At 37.4% G+C, this 26,131-nt stretch overlaps 1 long non-coding RNA gene across 4 annotated transcripts; it reads left to right on the forward strand.

Annotated features, from left to right (window-relative positions):
- Nucleotides 1-7,931: 7,931 nt before the first annotated feature.
- LOC130683837 (uncharacterized) lies at nucleotides 7,932-19,400 on the forward strand. Of its 4 annotated transcripts, none has more exons than XR_008997842.1 (3): nucleotides 7,932-8,202; nucleotides 8,673-8,790; nucleotides 18,937-19,400. It is a non-coding gene; the product is annotated as an uncharacterized LOC130683837 (long non-coding RNA). The 4 variants fall into 4 exon arrangements; XR_008997843.1 differs by lacking the exon at nucleotides 8,673-8,790 and adding an exon at nucleotides 12,988-13,121; XR_008997844.1 differs by lacking the exon at nucleotides 18,937-19,400 and adding an exon at nucleotides 17,494-17,596.
- Nucleotides 19,401-26,131: the final 6,731 nt, after the last annotated feature.

Consider the following 26,131-nt stretch of genomic DNA (forward strand, 5'->3'; position numbering starts at 1 on the left):
TGACTATCATAGTTTTAGAAATATTTTTCTTTCAGTGCCAGCTGCATTCACTTTCTCTAAGAAGAGACATCTTGACCCCCAAATAACTCCCAAATAATAAATTCTTATTGAATTCTAAATTGGTAGGTCCTGTTCTATATCATATCATCAGCTCACTTTCAACAACTTAAGAAGTCAAGGATTTCCAAGTTTCCTTACCCATCTTGTTGACTTCATTGGTCATAATTTTAGAATAATTTTAGAATCCTAGTTTTAGTAGCAGTACTCTGGTGAACCTAGACTGGATGTTGCAGACTGGATGTCTTTCTGTGATTTTGGTTTAGCTACAGAGCCATGTAAAGCCTCAGCTTTCCTGTATTTTAAATAGGTAATGAGAAAATAAGAGAGCCTCCTTTATCTGAGCAGCATTCATACAAGGAGGGAAACCCACTTAAAATGAATATACTTCAAATACCAAATTAAAGCAAATTGTAAGATGTTTGCAAATTCATCTTTAAAAATTCATGTAAACTATATGAAAGTGAATTCATTTTAATCCATAGTTAACATTGCAAGTTATGCTATTTTTAATATCAATGAAGATTGAATCAGGTATTAGTTTTTGGCATAATTTTTTTAGATGAAATTATATGGTAGCATGATAGACAATCTTGACTTTGGAATTGGCTTTTAAAGCAGGGTCCTTCCATATTTATAATCTTTTCATATTTAAATCATTCTTCTTTTTAAAAGCATAATCTCTCAACAGTTTGCTAGTTTTCTCTTTTTGTTGTTAGCTACTCTAAATGCTGCCAGGTCCTCATTTGTTAATGTCTTTGCCTCTTATTTGAATGGTATTCCAACATATTTTCTTATCAACTTAATGAAATCTGCATCTTTTCCAAAATGTACACTGTGTTGCTGGATGTTTGATGCAATTAACGAGAATCTGAGGAACAAAAACTTTGACTCTCATACTGGGATGCTGGCATTGAATGGAAATGATAGTTATATGAGTGGTAATTCATTCTGTAAGTGGCCAACTTATTAGTGAATATGTTGTGTTACAGTGACTTTTACTTTGCTCTTAACCGCTGGGACGCAGTAAATGAATACTGGTACAAGGGCTCCTCCCTAAGTCATCTAAATATATTAAGAAAACTAAATGTGGCAATATATTTAAGCATTTGGCACAGTGCCTGGCATATATTAACCAAACCATACATATTAGTGATTATTACTATTAACATTATTTTACAAACATTCTCTAACAAAGATAGTTAACCATAAGCAGTAAGTCTTTGGGGGTACCCACTTAACAGAAAAGGCGTAACAACACTGCAATTCACTAACATTTAGGTTCATAGACCACTAGTGATCTGGGCCACTGTTTCACTTATTTAACTCACAAGAGTTTACTTCCACAAACTAATAGACAAAAAACACTTTTTCAGAGACTCTGCAGCCCAATCCATTAATGCTGATTTTTCTCTTCAAAGGCAGGACATAGAAGGTATACATAGTGAGTTTAGGACTCTAATTTATTCTAATTAGAGTGTAAGTAACTAATAATGACAGTGTAAGACCAATGGGTATGCAGTATTAAGCCCCGCCATGTGACACATGCTGTTCTAAGCTCTGGAGACACAAGGGTGAACAAAACCTGTATGGTACGTAATTGCCTCCTCCCTTTGACCCAGTGAGATGGCTATGATTTTAATTGTGCAGAGGTCACATAGTGAGCTAAATAATTGCAGCAGTAACAACTGGTCAGTGGCAGAACTGAGATAGAAACCCAGTCCTTTTTGACGCTAAAACCCTCACTAAAGCTCCTGAACTCATTCTGAATGGAAAGCTGTCAACCACCTTGTCCCAATAAGTAAGCGGGGATTTTGTATTCTCTGGTGTCCAAGAAAAGTCACCCTATTTTCCTTTCTAAACTTTACAGAGTAAAGTTGCTGACTCTATAGTGGTAGCAGTCAACATATTTTGTAAATAAGGATCCCATCTTCAAGCCCAAGTAGTCCAAACATATGTAATAATTTAAGACTGAGATAATTAAATTGTTTTTCTCATTGTAGTGGTTTCCTAATTGACTAGAATGATACTTCTCCAAAAAGAAAAAGGAAACTCCTGTCATACATGGAAACAATTAGAAGTGATGTTGAGATCTGAAACAATAAAAGTTACAGAGACAACCCAGGAAAGGATCTTCATGAACTTGGAGTAGGCAGACTTCTTACGCAGGATACAGAACACATTAATCATGAAAGAAAATATCAATAAATCACACTATATTAAAATTTGATGGTAAAATATAATATTAAGAAAGTGAAAAGGCAAGCCACAAAATAGGAGCAGATATTTGCAATACATAAACCAACAGAGGACATACACAATACATACACAATGAAATTCCAACAAATTGATAAGAAAAAGAAACAGAAAACATTGCAAAAAAGAAACATATTAGAAAACATTGCAAAAGACTTACATGGGCACTTAACAGAAGAGCACATCCAAATTGTCACCAACATATGAAAATGTTCTCAACTTCATTTGTCACTAAGGAAATACAAATTAAAACCACAATAAGATACCACTCCACACCCTCTAGAAAGTCTAAAATTAAGAAGATTGCCAATACCAAACTCAAGGAATCATAACTGCAAATCTCATACACTGTTAGTGGGAATGTAAGTTGATACAACAACTTTGGAGAACCTTTTGGCAATAAACATTTAAACTGAACAAATGCACAGCCAGTGATTCAGAATTCTGCTCCTAGGTATATATGTAACAGATATTTGGACAGCAGAAAGTTATGCACATGAATACTCATTTTCTTAAGTATCCATAATAGTCAAAACTGGGAACATCCAAGTATCTATAAACATAGAATGCATAAATAAATTGTATTTTATTCGCTCAACGACATACATTTAGTAATGAATGTGAACAATGTGGGAGAGGTCTCATAAACATAGCAGCCAGACAAAAGAGTCAGACACAAAGAAGATACAGTGTATGATTCTGTTTATGTGAAGATCAAAAACAAGCAAAACGAATGTGTGGTGTCAGAAGTCGGGATAGAAACTTTTGAGGGGAGAGGGAAGCAACTGGCAGGGGTGGGAGGAGGGCTCCTGGAGCCCTGGAGATGCACTGTTTCTTGACCAGGTGGTGATTATTGAGATCACTTTATGAAAATTCACTGAGCTGTATACCAATGTGTATGTAGGCTAAGGAATATGCTTTCTTATTTGTATGTTATTTTTTTCAATAAAAGGTAAAATATATGAAGGAGTACAATTATTTAGTCTTTGCATTTTTAATGTCATCTGTTACTAGTTTTTCTCCCTCTGTAGCAAAGAAGCTAGATTCTTCTTGATTTCATTTCTTTGCCTTCCATAACTGAAATCTGTTTTTAATTAAATATTTATGATACTTGTCAAACACATTTCTTTTTTAGTTTTGTTTATTTGTTTGTTTGGTCCCCAGGTTTTGCCTTTTCTACATCAAATCCATTCTGTATGGGATTTTTTTTTTGAGTTCTGACCCAACCCTGCTTTTTGTCACCTTTCCATTTGCCTTTTATGTTTCAGGGGAGTTCTGGTAATAAGTCCATTTGACCTTAAGACAAACGAATTATCACACATTAGACAAAGAGCAGTCCAGTGGGTCTGATGTGTGACCTCCCTTCATCTAACATTTAAGGAAACAACAGTCCTCCAAGAATGATGCGACACTAGCTTCCCGAGGATGTGAGGCTTATAACCAGCTTGATGCTCTTTGAGAAAGAGCAGCAGAAGATGAGACTTTAAAGGGAGCTTGTCCTGCCAGGAGTGAAAAACCACCCGATCATCACAGTGTGCTAAGGATAGCTTCGCACACTTTCCGCTGGCTCAGCCCAGTGTCTCCCATGGCAGCGCATGGTGGGAATGGTTTGGAAAGACTTGGTTTGGGGTCATCAGATGGGGATTCAAACTACAGATTTTACTAGCAGTGTGTTCTTGAGCATGTGTCCGATATCTCTGAACTTCAGGTGACTTCTCTATAAATATGGCAATGTGAGAACATCTGTATCACCATTGCAAGGGTTTCTCTTACATAGATATGCGAGTGTCTCCAGCATAATATGGAACACATCTAGATGTTCAAAAGATAAACTTCTTTTCTCTTTTGTGTCCTTCTCCTTTTCAGAAAGGATGTTGTCACAGTAATTTAAAATTGTATATGAGTTTTTGATTTACAGAAATCTGGCTTCGGAGACGATAGGCTATGGGAGTTTTATTTTATGAATACAAGTTGGATCAGTATATATTTCCATGCAGTTTTTTTTTTTTTGCCTTTTGAATTTTCCAGATGAATTTTCACTGGCATAAGAAAATAAAAATGTTTATAAAATAACTTTAATGGGAAAGAAAATATTTATTAACTATTTGATCAACTGTCTTAAAGGAATAGTGGGAAATAGTATTGATGAGAATTTATTTTGCAAATGAAATAGCTGGAGGGGGCTTTAGTATTGAACAGTCTCCTCATTTTATATCTAAAAAATTAAGGGGGGCAAAGCAACTTGCCTAAGATGGCCATTGAAAGTTAGGAGCCAATGAATCACCTCTTCTCTTCTCTGCTTTCTAAGTGACAGAAAGTAGACAGAAATGCTGAAAAAAAAGTATCAAAGAGTCAGTGTATTCATAGCCAGTAAAGTTGGATTACAAATGCAGCTGGAACCCAAGATTAAAATGGCAGTGCTCTGTCTCTGTGCCTCAAAATTGAGACCTTGGAGCCTCTCCACAGGTGGAGGTGGCTCTGCGAGGCTGATGAGGGGCGCACCTGCCCTGCGGGCCCTGCAGAGTCCAGGCCTGCCCGGCAAACTCAGACCCTGCAGAATGCCGGTTAAGAGAGGAGGGTGAGCTTCGTGACTTCTCACAACGCCCGTCCTCAGGCTCCACCCGCCCCCCAAGGCAGCCTGCGCTGTGGGTCAGCAGCGGCTTTGCAAATGCCAGAGAATATTATTTTACATGCTATTTGCTCTGAAATCTTACCTAAAGTGTAAATTTGTTTAGCCTGCCTCTTTGAACTGTTTATGTCCTATCAGGGAAAATATTAACCTAGAATCTGTCCAAATTATCATAATCCCAGATTATTACTTTTTTTGGTTTTCACTTTTCTTATTACTTGCTAGATTTCCCATTAGCATCAAATAACTTAGTATAATACCTCACAAATGAAAGTCCTTGGAGGAATGTACAGAATGTTGTCCCTTTTGCTTATTCAAATTTATATGAGGTTAGATCTCCAAAATCTCAGAGAGCTTGTTTATAGTTTCAAATTGTAAAACTGCTCCATGGAACTGCAAAGCCTGATGAGAAAGAAAGAAAAAAGTAAGCCACTCAGGACTACTTAGCACATGACAGTCAAGATAAAATTAGGTGAAAGAGCTTCTGGGCACAAATAGTGGTTTAGTCCCTAAGGTGAAGAACTTCATAGTGAAATATAAGTAGGGACTGAAGTGTACCTGCGCCTCCATTAGGTCAGCCTCATTCACAAATCAGTTTGATTTCAGTGCAAGAATAAACATGGGCCTTTGAGGACATCTAATACTAATTTATATCTTTACATTCCCACAAAAGATTTTACCTGCCACAAAAGTTTTGAAGCATGTAAGTCACTACTAAGAAAAAGAGAAGGAATTTGGCACCTAACACAACTGCATCTAGAGTTTGGATTGAATGAAATACATAAGGAATGCAGTGATTAATTCACATATGTGGTCTTTGTAAACTGCTAAACCCTTTGTGCATCTGGAAATCTCCAGGAAGTAAAATAATTGAAAGGGTTGGGAGGGTTGACACCAAAAGGCGCTGCATCCTCTGTCTCCATGTGGAATCAACAATGCTCGGCGAAAATACACATAAATTTTAATTTGTTCCTTGGTAATACTTCACTCAGCCTCTTTCATTTAATCTCTCTCTTATTCAAAATTGAGACCTTGGAGCCTGTCCATAGGTGGAGATGGCTCTTGCTCTCTCATCTTCAAATAAAATCTTGTTGAGTACAGAGCAATTTAACTCCGTCAATTAACTTTCAATCTCTGTGATCTACTGCAAATTAAAGTGGTGAAGATATTTTGCATTGTTTTGGTTATAAAACATAGGTTTAAAAGGACATTTTTTTCATGTAGCAAAAACGGAGTATGCAGCTGTACTAGTTGATCAGGTGGCTTTCTTACAAAGGCATTTCTTTCCACTTCTGTTAATGCAAAGTGTAACCTGCACATGCTGTAAAAGGGGTACTTCTCAGTTTGCCATCATTACTGCTGGGCTTACACTTCTGTGTTCTCTTGAATATAGATCCTAACTGCCCACTGCTGCAAATGTGGTGTCTGTCACTGACAGAACAATGGTAGCGAGGGGCCTGTGTGTGGATTGGGTTCTCTGGGTCATGACTGTTCTCATAACTGTTTCATCATATAACACTGAGCTCATTTAATCATTCCTGTATTCCAAAATTTTGAAGAGCTTGCTCAAAATACAGAATATCTCTTCAAAGTCCTTGCTGCTCTGTAGTTTGTGAACTGAAATGGGTTCATCTGTTTCAGTAATTCTTAACCCAGAGTGTAAGAATAGAATCTCCTAGAGGCTTTTAGAAAATACATGTACAAGATGATTTCCAAGTGGGGCCCAGACCTCAGGATGTGTTTTTAACCTCCCCTCAGCTTCCCAAGATGATGCTGTTGAGACTTCAGGACTGAGAGTCAGCACTCAAACAACTGTCTTCTGCTGCCTGTAGCAATAATGTTGCCTAACGGCATAATAGACCCTGTACTAGACGGCCCGGCTTCAAATCCTGGCTGCCACTTTTTACCAGTGTGACTTTAGGTGAGGTACTTAGCCACTGTGACCCTCAGTTTCCTCATTTGAAAAAATAGAGGTGGTGGTAATAATAGAACACATATCACACATGTAAAACAACCAGAATAGTGCCTGGCACAAAGTATTAAAGTGAGTGTAAAAGTGTATTAATAAATATTTAATTCTCACTTCCAGCATTTTTTTCATTAAACATTTCTCCCAAATGTTAAGGACAGCCTTATTTATTTGCAAGTGATTTATGCATTTTAAGTGGTTAATAAGTTGGTGCTCCTAAGCAGTGCCCTAGGATTGCCTGCTGTTCTCTTGTTTCATCATCTCCGTAATCACCCAACATATGCTCAAGAAAATCCAACTAAAGATTACACCATTTCATTGAAACTTGATTATTCATACCCTGGCTTTATTCCAAAAGGTATCTTACAAAAATATATATAATATAACAAGTAAAAGAGCTAAATAACAAAACTAGAGCAAAGGTTAAACAAGGGTAGGGAGATAAATAGGTCTTTAAGTTTGGCTCCCAAGAAGGCTCCCTGTAAGGCCCTGTGGTCCTTTAGCCCAGGCCCGCATCCTTCCTTCTGAGCTAAAATCATACCAAAGTGGTATTTAATGTTATTTGTGTAGTAGCTTTCTTGTGAACACAAGAAGTGGGAAGATAAATATAATTATTGCTGTTTTCGTCAGCAGGAAAATTAAGGCTCTAAAAATGAAGCAAATTTTCCAGATGATTTTGTAAGTCAGTGACAATGAAATAGCAAAATTCAGATGCTATTTGTTTTACCTAAAAATGGGTTAACTTATATAACATTAGGAGATAAAATATAAATCCTTTAAAAATACCTGTTAGACATTACAAACCCAAAAAAGGCAACTATTTACATTCAGTTGTCCAAAGAAACAGGCCTAAAATGTGTGCCAGATGCAGCATTTATTTCCATCTCTATGATCCACGTTTATCAAAGCAGGCAACTGCTTGTGGTTAGCTCTCAAGTCTATAAAAGGAGACGAGTGGGAGGTTGAGAAGTTTGGCCTAGCATTCACCCACAATCTCCTATGGACATGCTTCCCCTGTGTTGTCAAACAACTGTCACAGTCAGCCTGCCGCCCGGCCAGCAAGACATGTGCCCTGGACAGCCGCCCGCAGGCAGACAGGCTGTGTGTGTTCCCTCGGCAGCCAGAGGATGTGCGGTGTGCTTGGGGACTCATCCGCTAGCACAGGAGAAAGACAGCATCACTGGCGAGTCCAGGTTTGTTGGAAAGCCGCTTAGTGCGCCAACCCTGGAGCCGCACTTCATTCTCTGCAGAGGAGGCAGCTTCGAGATGGCGCACCTTAGTCACTGAGGAGGTGCAGCTCTTTCGGATTGTTTTGCTTAGTGAATCTATTCCTTAACTAAACATGTCTAAGGATCTTAAGAGTTTCAGTGCCTTCTGGGGCTTTCCAGGAGAACTCACATATATTAGTGTGTACCTTTGATTCCCCCTCCCAGATAGCTGACGCTTATCCTCATCTCACTGAAAATGATTGGTTGGCAGGAAAAGTGAGACTATGAGGTGAATGTCTTCCCGCTATTCTACTTTAAGTTCTGGTCTTACATTTGGTACTGCCTTTTATTTCAGAGTGATAGTTTTTAATTCTCATATTCTTAACAATTCACTCTGAAGTATGATGGGTTAGAATTTTAGAAACTCCCTTTGTGGTTTTTCCAGCACACAGATAATTATGGCTTTTAATTTCTTTCTTTGACTTCAGGGGAACTGGTGGGTTGTACCTACAAATATAATTATACTTCTTTTAAGCCACTTAATGCCTTCTAGGATAACTGTTATCACCAGAAGTGTTGCTCTTTCAGTCATTGGCTCCTGACTGAGTGTTTATTAGACAAGGTCCTGGGGTAGGTACTGGAGAACGTAAAGAACAACAACAACAAAAGAGGTAGGTGGTAGTGAGGAAAACATGGATTTTTGTGTCTGATCTGAATTATCAGCTCCATCATTAATTTGCAGTGAAAATTCTCCGTTCTTTTCCTTTAATCTGTATGTCTGCCCTTATGCTTATTTCACACTGTCTTGATTATTGTAGTGTTGCAGTATTGAAATTAGGAAGTATGCCTTTTCTAGCTTTATTTTTTTTCGAGATTGGTTTTGCTATTTTGGGACCATGCATCTCTGTACAAATTTTAGCATCTGCTTGTCAATTTCTGAAAAAAAAAAGTCAACTGGTATTTTGGTAGGGATTGTGTTGAATCTATAGACCAGTTTGGAGAGGATTGCCACCTTAACAACATTGAATCTTGCCATCCATGCATGTCTTTCCATTTATTGAGGTCTTCATGGATATTTTTTAATTTTTTTTTCTAGTTTTTGCTTTACTTACATTACACTTTTTTGTTTGACTTATTCCTAAGTATCTTATTCTTTCTCATGCTATTTTCAATGGAATTGAGGTTACTTCCAATTGTTCATTGCCAGTGTACAGTAATCTAATTGATTTTTGTTATTGGCTTTGTATCCAGCAACCATGGTGAACTCACTTATTAGCTCTAATTGTGTATGTGTGTGTGTGTGTTTGACACAAAAATCATGTGACCCGAAAATAAAGATGATTTTACTTCTTCCTTTCCAAGCAGATGCTCCTGTTCCTTTTCTTGTCTACTGCTCTGGATAGTATGTCCACTTTAATGTGTGTAGATGTGGTGAAAATGAAGATTCTTTTCTTATTCCGGGTCATACAGGGAAAGCTCTGTGTTTCACCACTGAATCTGAAGCAAGCTGTGGTTTTGTTTGATTTCTTTGTTTTTTTGGTAGATGTCCTTTAGCAGGTTGAGGAAGTTCCTTTCTATTCCTCATGTGTTGAATGTTTTTATCATGAAAGGATATTGGATTTTTTCATTTGCTTTGTCTGTATCTACTGAGATGATCATGTGGCTTTTATCTTTTATCTAGTTGATATACTATATTACAATGACAACATGTCATTCATATGCTGAGTCAACCTTGCATTTCTGGGTTAAATTTATTTGGATATTATTATTTTTAAATGATTGCTCTAGAGCAATGTCTCCTCAGAGCAATAATTCCATGGGATACCAATAGCTGCTTGAGAAAAAGTGGTATATTAAGTAAATTTGGGAAATGCCGGATTAGAGATAAACAGGTTTCTTTACAGCAGACTATCTCAGAGAACATAATACTTTGCAAATCTCCAAGAAGGAGTTATGGATTGCCATGTATTATGAACTTACCTGGCAAGGGTATTTTGTGAGATTAGTTTTCCATCAAAACACACCTTGAGAAATTTGGTCCCAAGAATTGTTAGTCAACTTCTCTATCGTGTAAGAGTGACCTAGAAAGCTTAAAACTCATAGGATCATCAATTTTTAAATTGATATATTGATATATTGCTTTCTAGAAAAATTCACTTAACATAAATAAGTATTTCTAGAGTGTTCTCTTATATGCAAAGTACTCTGCTAGGTATGGAAAAACAGCAAAGGGAAAAAAGAACAAAAGAAATCTCTGCTCTTGTAGAGGTTACATTCTGGAAGAAAGGTAAATGATAAACATAAAACCCATGCAAATTATAAAGCATGTTAGAGGATGTTGTATATTATTAATTATAATAATAAAAGATAAACATCAGGTAAGCTCCTTGACATCATTCTCTATGTGATGTCTTGGATTTGATACACTAAAATTTTGCACAGCAAAGGAAACCACCAATAAAATGAAAAGGCCACGTATTGGGTGGGAGAAAATATTTGCAAATTATGTATCTGATAAGGAGTTAATATCCAAAATACACAAAGAACGCATACCACTCAATAGCCAAACAAAAAAATTTTTTAATGGGCCAAGGCTCCAAATAGACATTTTTCCAAAGAAGACATAAGATGACTAGCAGATATATGAAAGGGTCTTCAACATCACAAATCATCAGGGAGAAGAAAACCAAAGCCACAATAAGGTAGCATCTTATACCTGACAATTATCACACAGACAAGAAATATCAAGCATTGGTGAGGATGTAGAGAAAAGAAAACACTTGTGCACTCTTGATGGGAGTGTAAATTAGTGCAGCCACTGTGGAAAACAGTGTGGAAGTTCCTCAAAAACTTAAAAAAAGAACTACCATATGATCCAGCCATTCTACTTCTGGGTATTTGTTTGAAGAAAATGAAAATACTAATTTGAAATGATATATGCTTCTCTATGCTCATTGCAGCATTATTTATAAAAGCCAAGACATGGAAACAACAGCCTAGCTGTTCCTTGATGTGGATAAAGAAATGAGTGGATGAAGAATATGTGGCAGATGGATACAATGAAAAAGAATGAAATCTCACCGTGTGCACCAACATGGGTGAGACTTGAGGACATTGTGCTCAGTGAAATGAGTCAGACAAAGACAAATACTCTATGATCTCACTTACATGTGGAATCTTAAATTTAAAAAAACCCTGAACTCACAGATACAGATGAGGGAGTGGGAGTGGGCAAAATGCATGAAGGTAAAGTAGTGAAAGGGTACAAATTTCCTGTTATAAAATTGGTAAGTCATGGAGATGTAATGTACAGCATGGTGACTCTGGTTAATACTGTATTGCTTATTTGACTGTTGCCAAGAAAGTGGATCTTGGAAGTGCTCATCGCAGGGAACAAAATATTTTGGTAACCATTGTGATAACAGATGTTAACTAGATTTATTGCACTGATCATTTTGCAATGTATACAAATATAGAATTATTTTGTTGGACACCTGAAACTAGTATAATGTTGTATATCAAATATACTTCAATTAAAAAGAAGAAAAAGAAAAATCAGTTTTAGATGTTTTGAAAATTCTGGGTAGGAGTATGGGAATTGCATTGTGATATTTAATAGGACACTCAGGATATACCTTGCTGAGAAGGTGACTGTAGGGAGACAGGTGATAGAACACCTAGTCTGTTCAAAAGCAGAGATGAGGCCATTACGGCTGAAGCCGACTGAGGGCGAGGGAGAGCAGGGAGAGCCTCATTAGTGCCTACTGGGATCGCTCAAGTAGCCTCCTGACTAATTTCCCTGCTTCCACTTTGCCTTTCTCTTTCCCCGACTCCACGGGTTGAGAGTAGACTGTGTGTGGGGGCGGGGGAGGGATGGAAGTGGTTGTGGGGTGGGTGGTTGGCAAAAATAGAAGCAGAGAAATTAGTTTGGGGTCTGTTTCAGTAATCAGGGCAAAAGAGGATGGGGGCTCCCGCCAGCTGTGAAGATGGGGAGAAGTGTTCATAATTTGGGTGTTTTGAATATCGAGTCAATAGGATTTCTGGAAGCTTGGATAAGAGGTGTGAGAGAAGAAGAGTCAAGAATGACTCTAAAGTTTAGTCGTGTGCAAATGTTGGGAAGAGAAGGGAAAGAATATGGAGCAGCTTTGTGGAGAAAGGCAGGATTTCAGTTCTGGCCCATGTTGCACTTAGACCTGTTGTATGTGCTAACTCAGCACAGGAATTAAGACACATAGTCTCTGTTTGTTGATGTGATAAGGTACATCTTTCACCTCATACCAGTAGAGACACCAACCTGCCACTACTTTACACTGTGAATAGCTAAAGAGACGAGGAAAAAAGAAAGACTTGAGTAGATGCTATTACAATATATTTTCTTTAATTTGCATCCTCCACATCATTTTCTAGGAAATCAACTGCTGCTTTAGAACTTTCCTTATTTGTAGACTAAGGAGCTCTTGCTTAAGGTATTTTTTAATCTTGTTCTACCAAAGCCCAAAGTCCCCACAAAACAACAACACAAAACAAAACGGAAAAACACAAAACTTGTCCTTTTGTGTTTTGATGGAATAATCATGCTCCAGGCTTCCGCTTTTAAATTGCATACCCAGGACTGACACATAAATGGGAATTAATTAATGCGACTACTTTTTTCCAGCCATGCTAGGGGCTACGGAGGCAGCAGGGAGCGCGCTGGTGACCGAGGGGAGGAAACCCCAGGCTGAGGGCTGCAGGCCATCAGGAAGCGTGTGGCGCTGCTGCCTGTCTTCCCAAGCTCATCTCAGGCTGCATTTCCCAGCTTCCTGGCCCAGGAAGCCTTTCCACGTGATGCCGTTTATTCCTTTTCCTTTTGATTGGTTGGAGATTAGCATGGCCATATTGGAAACGACATGTTGAAAATAAGGGAGTCAAAACTGGAAGAAGCCTGCGTCTCTGAATTTCTGCTCAAAGGAGACCATCTGTCAACCAAAAACTCCTATTCTGCACTTAACATGAGTGGGAGGTAAATGTCTACTGTATTTGAGGTATCATACACTCGTAAGTTTGTTTGTTATAGCAGCTAATGGTTCCAAAACCAAATAAAAATAGAAATAGGGTTTAAAAGCACACTTGACTTAATGTGCACATTTCCCTATGTAGCTCTCCAGTTTGGAGTCAACTATTTCCTCCAAATCTCTTAGAAGCATGTAATTGAGGAGCAGAATCACAAGTGCAGACCTTCCAGTGCAGGGTTTGAACCAAGCTCATGGAACATTCTGTATACTATAATATTAACTTACGCATGAATTCAAAGATGTATATCTTTGAGGCTTGAGAAACTGGCAACATTACTGTGATGTTCAGTTTTCCTAATTTGATTTGCCTTGCCAGCTAAATCTGTTTACTGCGTGCATGGTGGCATAGAGATCTAGTTCAGTGCTGTACTTGAAAATTTCTGATCATGCTTTTGGATTGGAGCCTTTCTCAAATATTACACCCTTCCTAGGGCAGTGTTTATTACGGAAATGTTTCCATTCACTGACTTTATATGCATATAGGGTAAAGCCCTTATTGGTGAGTTTCATATGCACAGGTCCTACAGAGAAAAACTAATTTGTTTTCAATATGGGGGACTTCCCCTACAATGACTCCATGGCAAATGTTGTTCAAAAAAAAGTACAGAAATTTTAAAAAGTATGGATTTTCCAATCTTGTACTAAGAAGAAAATAAGTAAATTAACATTCTATAAGGAAATGAAAATACTTGAGGCTTTTATCTACACATTTAGATACCAAGAGAAAAGTCTTCCAGTATTTAAGCTCTGGTTAGTTTTCTGCGAAGACAGATACTGCCTGGAATAGTATAATAATCATGAACACTGGCAAGCTTCCCTTCCGCAAATATCTCCCCTAAGTAGGTGACACAGGGTCCCAAATGCATTTAGTTTGCCTTGAAATATTCCCAACAATAATAAAAAAATTTTATTGAGCACTTGTCATATGTCAGAGACTATGTAAAGTACTTTTCATAAATCTTTTTTATGAAATTTTCACAATGGCACTATGAAGAGACAAATATTATTTTCTACTGTCCCTGTGAGGAAATTGAAGCATGAATAAGTTTAACAACTTGTTCAAGGTTATACCTGGAATGTAGGAGAGCTGGGAATTGAGCAGTCTGGCTCCATAGCTCATGCTCAATATTCCTCGAAAGCCTAACATATTAAATCCCTTTCATTATGTGCCAATCGATTCATCATTTTTGTTAATCATAGTACATATGAGGTGTTAAAGTAATAACTAATGTAAGAAATTAAAAGAAGAAACCATCAGCACTTATGGTTATTCTTACAGTTATGTAAGTGTAGTTAAATGTATAGTGTTTATGAAGAATAGAGTACTTATATTAGTTCAGTAGTAATAGATACATATGTGTGTGTGCATAAATATGATATATATCACATATATACATATTGTATCATATATATATATACATATTAAACTAAATCATGGTTTAAGAGTTTTATTGTAAAGTTTTAAGCTTATTATAATCTAAAAATGGAGCAGAAACCTTAAATATTTGATATACAGAGAGTACAGTTAAATAAACTATTCAATGTTTCTTTATTTTGTACTCATCTGGGAAAAGTTCAGTATTTATGTGAAAGGTAAGATATTTGAAATACATCAGATAGTGTGCTGGTGACATCTTTAAAAATAAAAATGAGCTCTTTTGGACATTAAATGGTAATGCCCTTGCCTATGTTCCAGGTGGCAAATATGTTAATGTTTACATTAATATTAAACTTTAATAAGTAAAATACATACTTAACCTCAGAACAAAAATGAGCTTCTTGAAGGCAAGTCTTTTTAAAAATCTCCAGCACTGCTCCAGTGTCTGGCATACCATTTGAATAAATTAATGAATGTATATCTAACTATTAAGGAATTAAAGTAAGCAGAGTTCTCCAGAAAGAAAGCAGAACCAGTAGGGTATATGTGTGATGAGATTTATTGCAGGAATTGGCTCATGTGGTTCTGGAGGCCAAGTCCCACGACCTGCCATGTGCAGCCTGGGCAGGAAAGCTGCTCTGGGTCTGAAGGCCTGAGAATATGGGGAGCTGATGATGAAGGTCCCAGAATTACAAGGTCCCAAAACCAGGAGCTCGAATATCCAAGGGCAGGAGAAGAAGAATGTTCCAGCTCAAGGAGAGAGAGCAAGAATTTGCCCTCCCTTGTCTTTTAGTTCAGTCTGGGCCTGCAGCTGGTCAGGTGACATCCACCCTCGTTGATGAGGACAGATCTCTTTACTCAGCCCACTAATTCAGGTGCTAACTGCTTCCAGAAACACCCTCACAGACACAGAAATCATGTTTCAGTAGCTATCTGTGCATCCCTTTCCCAATACAGGGTCACTTAAACCTGCTTCACATCAATGAATAATAAGAGTGATTCATCATCTAACAAATTTATTAACTACATTAATTCCCACAGTCTTAATAGTTCTAAACTTGTTCTTCTAATGAGTTCCTGCTGCTATGGAAGTTAAACTTTTGATCTACAATGTTTTTTACATTGTTAATCTGATTATTAGCTATTCTCTTTATGTTTCAGAAAGTCAGTGTAAGACTAGTTCAATCAAAGTCAAATAATCATGACTTCTAAATTTAGTACCTTCAGAATTAATGAAATGATATTGCACAGCTGAATGTGATAACTAGAGAGGTTTACTGGAGGGCTGTTCTCATCAGCACTGTAACCATTAGGTACATGTGGCTATTTACATTTAAAATGATTAAAATGAAATACAATTAAAAATCCGGTTATACAGCTGCAGTGGCACCTGCTTTGAACAGCAAAAATACAGAACACTTATCTCATCACAGAAAGTCCTAGCAGAAGCACTGTGCTAGTGAAAGGGATGATTTATAATGTGAGTCAATTATACTCATAGATGACTTCCAAAGCCCTTTGGCTGACAATTTGTTTTTCTTACCCTTCTCAAAGTGTTCTAATAACCTGGCTGGCTTGAGTTTGCAGTCTTGCCTTCCCCTTGCTTTGGCTCTAGGAAAGGCACCAACCATGGGGGAAAATTGCCTAAAGGAAACCAGAAGGAAAGCAAAAGCAAGAAGCACGATAACACACAAATTGCACAGTCGGCTTTCAGCTGTTTAGGGAAGTTTTCTGTAACACACACACCACAGATGAGTCATTTAGTCTTACAGCTTTGGGTGAATAAAAATTTCCTGAAAGGAGGTATAACAGAACTACAGATTACTATGTGACTCATCGTGTGGGTGATTAGCCTAAAATCAAACATACGAATAGTAAAAGAAATCAGAAACAGTAACTATAAAAGGACATAGGTAAATTCCAAACCATTCAGTAGCAATGTCATCCAGCAGCTGAAGGGGCTGCAAGTTTTCCCTTTCTGTAAGCTGCTTCCCCACTTACAGAAGTGGGGTTCCTGGTGCTTTCCTCCTTTCTGCAATCAGCCCTTCCAGGGGTCTCTTGCTGTCCAGGTTTCAAAGCACAACCACCAGCTCTTCTCTAGATAACAGCCTCCTGCTTTGGACTTTTCCATCTGGGATTCCTTCCTCAAGCCTCATCTGACACAGTGACTGAGTGCACCACATGGGTCTCCAAGACAATGACTTAGTATCAGCTATTTAAATATTCCAGAAAAGTTCCTCTTTCCATTACAAACACATTCATTCCTAGTCTCCTGCTGACCCAGTTAAGTAGGTCCTGGTAAGTAGATCTCTGATGATTACCATCTTCTCTTTTTCAAGTTGCATTTTTATCCGACTCATTTTCAAACACAATGTAAGAAATCTTAGATTTGCAAAACTCACAAAGCCAAGCAAAAAGAAAAGATGTCTGCACATGAGTGCAGACACAGTTCACTGCAGTGTTTAATCTTTGTCTTTTCAAAACACATTCTAGTTTTGGGAGGCATACTTTAGGAAACAGAAAAAGGAAATAATTTCTCACATGCTTCTAAATCTAGTTGAGACATTTTAAATAAAATATTTAGCCATTTAACCAAAAGTCTGACTTTTCATCACCAAGCTCTCCTGAGTTTTATGACTTACTATGAATTGTTCATCACTGTGTTATGTAAGATACATCAATTTCATCTTGAGTAGAATTAATGGAGAATATTTATAGGAGTATATCAGAAAGTCTTTGATCATTTTGGTGCCTTACATTGAACCTAGCAAAAAATAAATATTAGAAAGTATAATTTCTAATGGTCCTTTCTTAGGCTTCTATGTCCAGTCGCCTGATGGTCATCCACCCGGCATAAGACATGGGCAAGCCATGCTGGGCATGCTCCAAAGAAGAGCGTTGAGCCTCCAGGAGTTAATTTCTGGCGCATTTTTCTTTAATAGAAGGAGAGCCACAGTATTCTCTAGAGTTAAGACTTTCTGTTTGGTGGTGCAACCAAATGTGCTGGAGCGGGTTTATGTTGCTGCATCAGGAGACCGGGTTGTGGGCACCTCTTCCTCATTCCGTGATGTCAGCCTGATAGCTTGGAATCACAATGTTAATTACATATAAATGACCTTGCTGGAATTATATAGTCTTATGTAGGTTAAAAGGAGAATAAAAAAAATTATAATGAAAACTTGCTATGTACTAATGTACTTACACCACATTAGTTAGCAAACATTACAAAGCAGGACTCCTTTTTCTTAAAACCCTGGGAGACAGTTCTTCAACATTTACCAGCTCACCTCTGGTCCCACCCAGGTCTCTGAAATTTTTCTCCCTCTCATGTTCCCAAGGCAAATAAATCATTGGCTCTCTCTGTTAATCCCATTTACTTAATAATCTTTGTTTTAAAAGAGAATTTGAGATAATAGTGGCATTGTTAAACTGCAAATGTCAAGCATATAATATGTGCTCAATAAATATTTGTTGACTGTTGACTGTTAATTAGATTAAAAGTGGTTTCTAAACATCTAAGAATATATATCTTGTTACTGATATGTCTTCTCATCTGTCTTCCCATGACATGTATTTTGAATATAGCACTAATGTCATATTAGAGTAATTTGTTTACATACAAATGCCAAAAATCCAGTGATTGAGACCAGCAGTAAAGTCCCTGAGTTCCATTATTTTCAATTTGCTTTCATGAAAATATGTTTAGAGAAGAAACTAAAATCTTACTTAATTTCTTTTCTCAATGATATGTCATTTAAAGTAGTTCCAGTGTTGACATCCATTTAGGGAAAAAATAGGGGCTTAAACATTTTGAGCAAGCCTCTTTCCAATCATGCTATGATACTCAGCAAAGTCACCCTTTTCTAGTCCATAATTGAAACAAACAAAAAAATGAGCTCAGTAATAATCAATCCTCAGTCATTTAAGGATTAATGAAATAGTTTATGGAGCTGTTTATTATCTCCATTGTTACTTTTCTTTATTCTCTTTTTGCCTTCCTGCCCCTGAATCTTTCCATTATTCATTACAACACACACTAGTGCATGATTGGGGAAATAAAGGGCTCTGAAATGTACATCTTTATTTACTGTTTGTTAGCAGTTCTCCAAAAAGTGCTGCAGCAGGAAGAGGTCAAAACAATTAACTGAAATGAAATTGGTTTGTATTTATAGGTTTCAAATATCCATTTAACATAAAGGTGGATCTGCTTAACTATGTACATGGCTGTGGGGCTAGAAACACTACTGTAAGTTGTTTAAAATGTTTAAATATCTTGTATTTTGTCCACTCCTACAAAGAATAAAAAACATCTTTTGGTTGGATAATAACCCCTCTTTCTACAACAAAGCCTTCATTTCTCACAATTTTGAAATGTATTTCCACAGAGGTACTATGTCACAATGAGCACATATGAGCATGTTCCTTGGAAGATAACCAGTGGAAGATAAACAAAATGTTGGGCTTCAGTTGGAGCAGAGCCTTCCAAAAGACATGAGGTGACTAGTTGCTCCTGAGAGAACTAGAATTTTTGGACTGTTGGCCGAACGAATATTTAGGAGATTGCCTCTGTGTGTCTGTGTACACGCTCAAATCTTGCCTCTAGTTCTGAGGAAAGAGAAGAAGAAAGATGAATGTAGGACCACCAACCTCAATACGACAGGCACCAAGGATTGAAGAGAAGACATTGCTATTTGTGAATTCCTGTGTGGGTGTCTGTGTGGTGGCAGGTGAGGGTGAGGCAAAGAGGAGGACAGCTAACTGCTGACACCATGGTCCTCCGTTGATGCTAAGGTGCTGAGGGGCCAAAGCCTCTCACAGACTTTTCCTGATTCTTCCCATGCTGCCATGATGAAAACTGGCCTACATGAGGTTTCAGGCAGTCTCACTCAAAGAATTTCTTCACTGGTGGTAGTGCCATCTCTCTAGTTTGAAAATTGAACTGAGCTTCCTGCAACTCAGTCGGTCTCTGCCTCCCTACTAATGTGTGTGAGTATATGTGTGCATTTTTCAGCAGTTTCAGGATGTTGGAAAACACCTATCCACATACGAATGAACATATAATTAACATTAAATTTCTATTAAGTTTGCCACTCATCCTCTCAGAGTGCAGAAACATTGTCCTGGGCTTAGAAGAGAAAGCAAGCTCCCTACTCCCTCTGGAAAACCCAGTCAATGCTGATCAGACTTAAACTGAATGAACATCAGCCTGTCTCCCAAGCTCTTGTGTCTGCAGCAGCCACATTGGTGGCTGCGCTGGGACTCGGGCAGGCGGCTCTCTGTGTGCAATGGCTGGCAGTGTGCAGGAAAGAAGGGGCCGAAAGAAGCCAGTTGTCAAGAGACTTACAAAGACTGTGTTCTTCCCAGAACTGTTTCCTGCCCTAGTCAGGTCAGCCATTGGAGTGATATCTGATTTCTTCTCCTCGGCCAATAAATAGGAAGTTCAACCTCCAACCGTGAGGTAGAGGTCAGGAGAAGAGAAGAAGAAAACAGATACTCTATATTCATATTAGTTGTGGGTATTTTAACTTTATTTTTCTAATCCATATGCTTGTCTCTGAATAAACTGTTATTTCAACTATTTAATTTAAGGCCCACAGTGGTGACAAACTGCAGTCAAGTACAACTTTAGATTTTTTAAGTCCTTAATATTCTTGAAATTTTCCTTGAAACTGTAGCATATTTCTGTTTTTTTAGCATGCTTTTTAGTTTCTTTTCTTACCACTAGTTAACAGAGTTTGATTTTTTGCATCAGACAAATTCACTTTGAATCCTTAGAGATAAATATTTTGAAAACTTACTGTTGAGCTGTTCTTTTACCATAGCATTTTTCTTCCATCAGCCAACATTCTCTAATGCAAAGTTGTTTCCATTAACTTCAGAAGACACAGAAGTGTCTCAGGACATTTTTCAGAGAGATTCATGTATTACAACTTGAAACTGACCTGAGAGGGAACCATCCCTTGTGAAACCCAAAAGGAGGGACAATTAAGTACAGTTCTTGTCTAAAAAGTTACTATATGTGTAATTAAAATCAGTACTCAGAACCATGTAAATGGCTTTGCTGGAATTATATAGTCTTATGTGGGTGAAAAGGAGAATAAAAAAATTTTAATGAGTCACAGTAATATTTTTTTACTTCCTAATAGTGCCATGATAAGACTATTAAACGAGTCACTCCAAATTGCAACAAATCTGAAATAGCTCATGCTCAAGTAACAAGTAATTTTCTTAAATGCTAAAAAATCACTATCATACATCAGTCAAAGTTCTAGGCTCAGTGTTTTTAGAAAACACTCTTCTTCTTATTTACCAGGATAAAGGATTTAAACTTTATCCTCTTCAAAATGACATATAAGTAATTTTATTTGGAATTTAGTAGATAAACATTCTAATTACTTATAAATGTTAATTACAGAATCTGATTTTTTAAACTTTAGTTGGGCTAATATTTCAAGTCAATATGGGGAAATCAGCAATTACCTGGATAATAATGCATTCTGGGTAAGAAAACAAATCTCCATGTACAACTGAATGTTAATAACTACTACCATAACCAGGTATGCATTTAAAACTAACAAACAGTTGGTCTATTTTGTATTCTGTCCTTCCCAAAATACACCGTTAAGTGAAGTCCACCCCTGTACCTCGGTATCAGCTGACCCATGAGGTCGTGCACAGGTCATGCATGGACCTACACTCCAACTCCTCACCCAGCAGTACCCCGACTTCCCATGTATCCCATCCCCCTCCAGTCGTACCTTGGATACGCCTTTCACGGTCAGCCCTGCTCAGGGCTGTGGTTCTGTTATTCATACTTGGTTTCCCCGGCTATGACTCTTGTACTTCTTAAGAACAATAGTTCATACCCTCCACTTCCTTTCTGGGTCTTCTGTCCTTATGGAATTTCTAACCTAGCTTACATGTATCAGACTTTAGTCCCCAAATGATGTGTGGCCAGTGCCTCAGTTGATCCCATTCAAGCTCTAATGCAGTTATATATTTAAGAGTGAACTAAATAACATTGATAGTAGTATTGCCATAGTATATGCATTTTTATGTTTAATTGAAAAACTAGTTTTCTGACATATTTGTTCAAAACCTATACTTATTTTCTGGTAAAATACTCTACTTCCTTATGAATGAAATGCTAATTAAAGTTATTTGGAATCTGAATTAGCTTTTTTATGCATTTTGACCAATCCAAAGGATTTATTCGTTTATAATTATTTGTGATTAAACAAGAAATGATAATGTTTGTAAAAGCATTTTAAATAGTGTAAAGTGTTCTATAGACGCTTATGGTTATCATTATACACAGCTGGTTGTCTCAAGCAGAGTCAATAAAACATTAAGCCTCAAAGTCTCCAAGTGTGTCAGATTTATGCAGGAAGTAGCTTCTTGACTATGTGATGTTTCATATATTAATGTCTCATTTAGGAAATAATTTTATAAAGGCTCTACAAGGAATAGTATCAAATTGAATTAAAAGAATAAAAACTGCTTTCAAATATGCTCACCTTGTTTTTCAGTTATGCTAGTGTGCTGAAAAGACCTGATTAAATACTTAAAATTGTGATGAAGATTTCTGTACATTTAGAACACCTTTCCCTATACCTCATATAAAAATAATTTATTTCCGCATAGTATTGTATCTTGGTGAGAACACAAGGTTAGTCAGCTAAAGCTGTCACATGACAGTTGTATTGAAGAATAATGTCTAGTTTACTTAGCAAAAGGAACCCCAATTTGCCTACACCTTAAAATATAGAAAAATTATGTGAATTAGGGTTTATGTGTGATTCATATTATTCCATGGGAAGAAATTTGATGGTTCTTCAAAATATGGATCAACTGAGCTCACTAAATATTTTGAAAATTATGAGACTTCCTCACTTGCTTAGTATGTCAGGATCATGTCACTACCTACAAATTTAATTATAACCCATATGGGAATATGTTCAGTAAGTTTAGTCTTTGTTCTAAATAGCATGCGCTTAAATGAGATTCACTCTCACTGGAAAAAAATTGTTTATAGCTATGTATTTTCTAAATGTGAGTAGACAAACATGCTGAAATCAAAGTGACATCAGAAATACTGACCCAAAGTAATTTACTGGAGGGAAGTTCATGCATACTCAGAACTCATGGAATCCTACTTTGGCTGAAGATTTGTAAATAAATCTTGTACAGCATAGTGGGCTGGAGGTTAGAGGCTATTTAGTATAAATAAACAAAAACAGAGCTTGTATTTGACATACCCTGTTACAGAAGACTTTCCCCCTAGCTTTTCAAGTATTAGAATTCATAATAGAAAGGCAAATATGTCCTTGGAAGTCTAATGGATTTCATCAATTATAGGACATTTTAAAACATGTTTACTGGGACAATGAGCTTTGGACAATTAGAAAAATCCTTATGCTCATTCTGGGGATATTTTATATCTGAAATATTAATGTCCAAATTTGGGCCATCCTTGAGTTTCCATTAAGGGAAAAGATAACTGCTGACTCTGTGTCAAGCATAATACAAAGTTTTTCATTTATAACTTTCAGTTTCTTATAACAACCAAAAAGGTAAGCATTCTACCTGTAATTTACAGATGAAGACTCTGAGATTCACACTGTAAGAGCCAACTTTGTGAAGAGTTTTCAAACTGCAGTCATGCATGTATTTATCTTAATCAAATAAACTCATGTTTCATTCATGGAGAATGATATGTTTATTTATTACAGATTGAAAAGGAAATGGTGTGATTCCCATGTCTGCAGACACTCCAGAGATGACTGAGCATGTAATGGGTCATTGATCCAGGAGGTTCCTTTCAAGAATGGGATGATGGAGCAGAAGTTTAGAATCTGAAAGGATCAGGGAAAGAATAAAACATAGACTTACACACCTGGAAGAAGATACAGATGTATGTTTCACACAAGGTGCTAAAGGACAGTATTTTCCTCGTATATTCTGTATTCTTTGTTTTTCTTCCTTTCCCAGTAGTCACGCTTAGGAGCCAGCCCAGTAACCAGCTACCTGGTCCTGTTTTTCATGGGCCCAAAAGACACGAAACAGCTCAAATAAACAGAAGAAATACTAGCAACTTCTCATTACCCAGTGTCTTGACCCTCAGATTCCCATGGAGGAGAACTCAGGAGGTTTCAAGTAAAAAGCATTATCTTTCTCAAAAGGGACCCTCTGATATGCCTCTCTGATTGTTCCTTTCTCCCTTCTTCACGGTTAACTTGAAAAACATGACCCATTGCTTCCTCCTTTGGAAACTCTCCACATCCCCAACTGTTTGAGGAGAAGATGAGGTGAATGGTGCTTATATTAAATCCCTTATTTCAGTTGTTTTAAGGGTTGGCTTATTTGAAGCACTGACTCTGCTTTTGACTCCCTTGCCTGAGCAATCCATCAGCAAGGTATGACCCAGTTATAAAAAGGTGACAGAGCTGGGGCTGGTCAAGGGCACTGTGTAGACAGTAGTGACTTTCATCACCACTGGCATAGTGTAACATGAGTCTTATCTGTGTCCAGTGTGATTTAACTTTTTATTACCAATAGAAAATCTAAAGAGTATGGAACAAGTTTAAAATTTAGCTGCACCCCAGCCTCTTTTAGTGACTTACAGTCACAGGAGTTTAGAACTAGAATGGACTTTTGTTTCTTCATTTGGTCCAAGCCCCTCAGTTATCTTAGAGAGAAGAAAATAGGAAGAGTAACTTCTGACGCATGCCAAATAAAGTATTACATAAAGCTCTTTATATAAGATTCTCCTTCTATATATTCATATCCTCTCAAATTCTTCTACTAATGTAGAAATCATTATACTGAATTTATAGTTGAAGACCTTGACTGTCAGAAGATTCAGGAATATTTTTAAATTTTTAAAAGAGGGAAAGCAGACATTAAAAAAACGACTCTGATTGTACCATAGAAAGAAAATTCCAGTTACAAAAGTGGATTTGAGGAAATCAGTTGTGGTTTTTGCATTCATCTCTGCAAATCATGATATCATCTACACTGGGGCCCACAGGGATGCAGAGAAGGTGAGAGCAGTATGAGTAGAAATTTGTAGAACCGATGGGCCTTCCTGATAGATTTGCTCTGGGAGGTGAGAGGAAAGAGAAAGAAGAGCCAAAATTGACAACCAACTTTTGGCTAAAGGACAGGCTGAATGGCAGAGACACTTGCAAAGATGAAAAGCTCTATGAGAAGATTTGGGAAGTGGGCTGAGACAGGGAGCAAGCAGATCAGGAAACCTGGACAGGATACAGGCAACTTCATGTGGTTTTTAGGGTTGGGATCTGAGAATACGTTTTCTACCAAATGGCCTCTTACCTTTCCCTCCTCTTATCCACGTGGCAGTCAAAATGGCGCTTGGGCCTTGGGTTTGAAAATGCAGGTGTTACCAGCATTTTCTGGGTGACTATAGAGGTCGGCATTTAGCAACTCACTTGATCTAAGACCTTGAGATTCCCTTAGACTTACCTAGAGTTCAGGTAACTTGGAAGAAATGGTATTGTCGTAGAAGAATTACTATCGTATGAGGGATCTCATCTCAACTTAAACTGGGATTGGAATTTTGGTGTGTGTTTGACAAAAATGTGCAGCTCAAAGAGGCTATTTGGATGAAGTAGTTTATATAACAGGAAATGTCTCCAAAGCGGAGGTTGTCTGGAAACAGAGATGGCAAGGGATATGAGTGGATAAGATGCGGTCTTTTTTTATTAACCATGGAGTTAGTCTAAATGCTGATGGAGACAGTGTCTTCAGGAAAATCTTATGGATCTGTTTTCAGACCCATCGTGGGTCTCAGGGGCCAAGGTGATAAAACAGGATACAGGTTACGGGAAAGCAATCATTTTCTCTCAACACTTTAAATATTCTGCTCCACTCTCCTCTTGTTTGATTGGTTTCTGAGAAGTCGGATGTAGTTATTTTCTTTGTTCCTCTTTAGGTAAAGTGTTTTTTCCCTCTGGCTTCTTTCAGGATTTTTTCCTTTATTTCTGATTTTCCTTAATTTGAAAAGGATATTGCCAAAATATAGATTCCTTGGCATGTATCTGAGCTTCCTGGATCTGTGGTTTGTCACCTGACCTGAATTTAGGGGCATTCTCAGTTACTGTTGTTTCAAATACTTTTTCTGTTTCCATCTCTGTTCTCCTCCTGGGATTTCCATTGCATGCATGTTACACCTTCTGTACTTGTCCCACAGTCATTGGATAGTCTGTTTGGTTTCATTGAGAGCTTGTCCTCTTTGTTTTTCAGGCTTTGAGGATTCTGTTGATACAACCTCAGCCTCACAGATTCTTTCCTCAGCTTGTCCGCCCCACCAACAAGCCATCAGAGGCATTCTTCATTCCTGTTATAGTGTTTTTCATTTCTGGCATCTCTTTTTGGTTCTTTCTTCGAATTTTCATCTATTTGCTTTTATTGTCCATCTGTTCCTGCATGCTTTCTACTTTATGCATTAAAGTCTTTATCGTAGTAATCAGAGTTTTTTTAAATTCCCTGTCCCATATCCCTGCCATGTCTGCTTCTAATGGTTGCTCTATCTCTTCAAATGTGTTTTCTTCTTTATGG

The sequence above is a fragment of the Manis pentadactyla genome, chromosome 5 (assembly GCF_030020395.1).
Source record: "Manis pentadactyla isolate mManPen7 chromosome 5, mManPen7.hap1, whole genome shotgun sequence".
NCBI lineage: Eukaryota > Metazoa > Chordata > Mammalia > Pholidota > Manidae > Manis > Manis pentadactyla.